The sequence below is a fragment of the Stegodyphus dumicola genome, chromosome 4, assembly GCF_044657685.1.
Source record: "Stegodyphus dumicola isolate Sdum_Otavi_A_Nest chromosome 4, ASM4465768v1".
Lineage (NCBI taxonomy): Eukaryota > Metazoa > Arthropoda > Arachnida > Araneae > Eresidae > Stegodyphus > Stegodyphus dumicola.
The window spans coordinates 39,847,307-39,849,802 of record NC_140771.1 but is presented as its reverse complement, the minus strand read 5'-3'; positions in this window follow the sequence as shown (position 1 = coordinate 39,849,802).

The window sequence follows — 2,496 nt, the reverse complement described above, 5'->3', positions numbered from 1 at the left end:
TTTTGTTTTATGTTCATTGTGTTGTAGACACTTGTATGTATATAGTTAGTGGTTTTTTCATCTTAAGTAAGTGTATCTAAATGTTTAAGACTGAGATTTAAATTTACATTCAAATATGTAAATGTTAATACGAAGATATGAGACTTGAATTTTCTTGCAGATGTGTAAATGTGTGAAAATATATAATAAACTTCATGTTATTAGTTTTTTCTCAATCATCATTTAGTAGCTCATGTATACTAAAAGTTTTGAAAATTTTGGAATGATATGCACTTGTAATGCTTATAATCATTAATTCATTATTTATTGATTTTAGTTAAAAGATTGGGCATATTTTTGGTATGCTCCCCCCAAATTGTGCGTGCATTAGTTTGTACCGTTAAGTGCATCGTCAAAAATATCACCTTTGATTCCTGTGAAAATCCAACAAATGTAGAAGCTGTTTCTAGAAACTTGGAAAAGTCTGGGAATTTCATTCGCATGTTTGATTAGCAACTCTGTTATTTGAACTATTTTAGAATGGAGAGAGTTGAAGAACAAATGAATGATAGCAGCTGAAGTGTTTTTAGTTAATGCTTGAAATTGAAGGGAATAAAAATCTCTAAAATTTCTAAATGACTGTAGAAGGATAACAATTAAGAACAATAATTACCATTTAGAATATTAACCTCTCTGAAAGTTGACAGGCAAATGAGCTAATGTATAAATGAAAAAACATGTTTTCTTTACATTGATAGGCACAAAGTGGCAAGATGATTGCAAAAGGTTTTATGAAAAACCACTTCAAGTGGAATTCCAATTTTGGACAAAGGGTAGAAAATGCTTGAGATCAGCTTCAGATGTGAACTTTATGTTTTCATCTAAAATAGTCTGAACAGAAACTCTGCAAGGTGAATGAAAAGCTTGTAATGCAGTTGCTATAACTAAAAAAGGAATGTTGAATGAATAAGTTTCATTTTTAATAGAAAATTCCCATAAACAAGGTATTTCTATGGCAACCTGATATTTACATTTATAATCTTGAGTGTAGAATTTTGTGAATGTTAGATTTGCAATTTTAGATATGCTATATCAATGGCACTTTGATGTTTAGTGTAAGCAATGTATCTTATTTTAGAAATAACCTGAAATTCCTCCTCCTCATACTGGACATTCTCAAAAGTTTAACTGAACCACGCTGTTCCTTTGTTCTGCACTTTGCTTTTAAAATCTGATTATGAATTTTGCATAAATATTTCTCATAAACTGTTTGCTGTCACAGACTTTGTCTTATCATTCGTGTGGACAAAAAAACATTTACACATTAGTTAATCATTTAATTCAATTACATTCTACTCTGCCATTGACTATTCTAAAAGACAATGTTTCTCCTTCTACTGTTGTTTACTTTGCATAAGAAATTTTTTAAGATGTTCGTTCCCTTCATAACAACAGATTAAGTATGCTAGTTCGTATGTTTAGTTTTGTTTCACCTCCAACCTCAACCCTTTCGTTTCTATTCATTGCAAGTAATAGAGATTTCGGTATTCTTTAAGTCTGTTAACAAAATGAAGTACTAAACTGTGAAAGAATACCAAACCTTCATTCATAGAGCATTTACAAAATTTCATGAGAAGCCCACGTACAATGAACTGTGTCATTGCAGCCCCGTTTGAAAGAGACTATTATTTCTGAGAATGCAAACGTGTATATTTAACATAACTTCTATAAGACAACCACCAAAATCCTCTGAAAGCATTTTATCTTAAGAAGATTAACTTTATTTTTAAAATTTAGGACGAGTAAACTAAACATCGCATTCATTACTAGAATAAAACCACAACATTTTCAAAGTTTGACATTATTGCTTGCACAAATTTATTCCTCAGTTTTATTTCTTAGAAAATTTCAAAATTTTCTTGCACAACAATCGTGCAATTTCCATAACTTCAAACTATTTTCCTGCCGTCAGGTGCATAAAAAACATGTTTTGAGCCTTTCCGATCAACTAAATAAATATTCCATGTGTATCACTGCACAATTTGTAGTATATGCAGTTTGGTTAGACTGGAATTGCAACAAAAGTATAGCTAGTTACAAAATTTATGCTTATTTATATTAATTTTGCATTTCCTTTTCTACTGTGGCAATATAATAATTGTTATACAATATACAGAGGTTGTTTAAACATTTTTAGAACAATTTTGGAGACATTTAATTAATGTTTAAAATGTTCAGAGTATTTTTTTTTAAATGTTTGATTTGAAAGCCTTTTTTCTGAACTATAACTCTACATCCTGGTTTCAAAGATAGAAGGGTTTTCTCATAAAATTGCTCTTCTGCTTTCCGGAGTCCATCATTCATAGTAGGTCTGTGCTTAAAGAGATCCTTTCAAGAGACCGAAGGCACAATAGTATATATGTGAAACAAATTCATATTTTTTGGTGAAGCGTCGGGGGAACTTTACAGAAATACGTTGAAAAGGTACATATGGGATACTTGTATCGGTCTTCAATT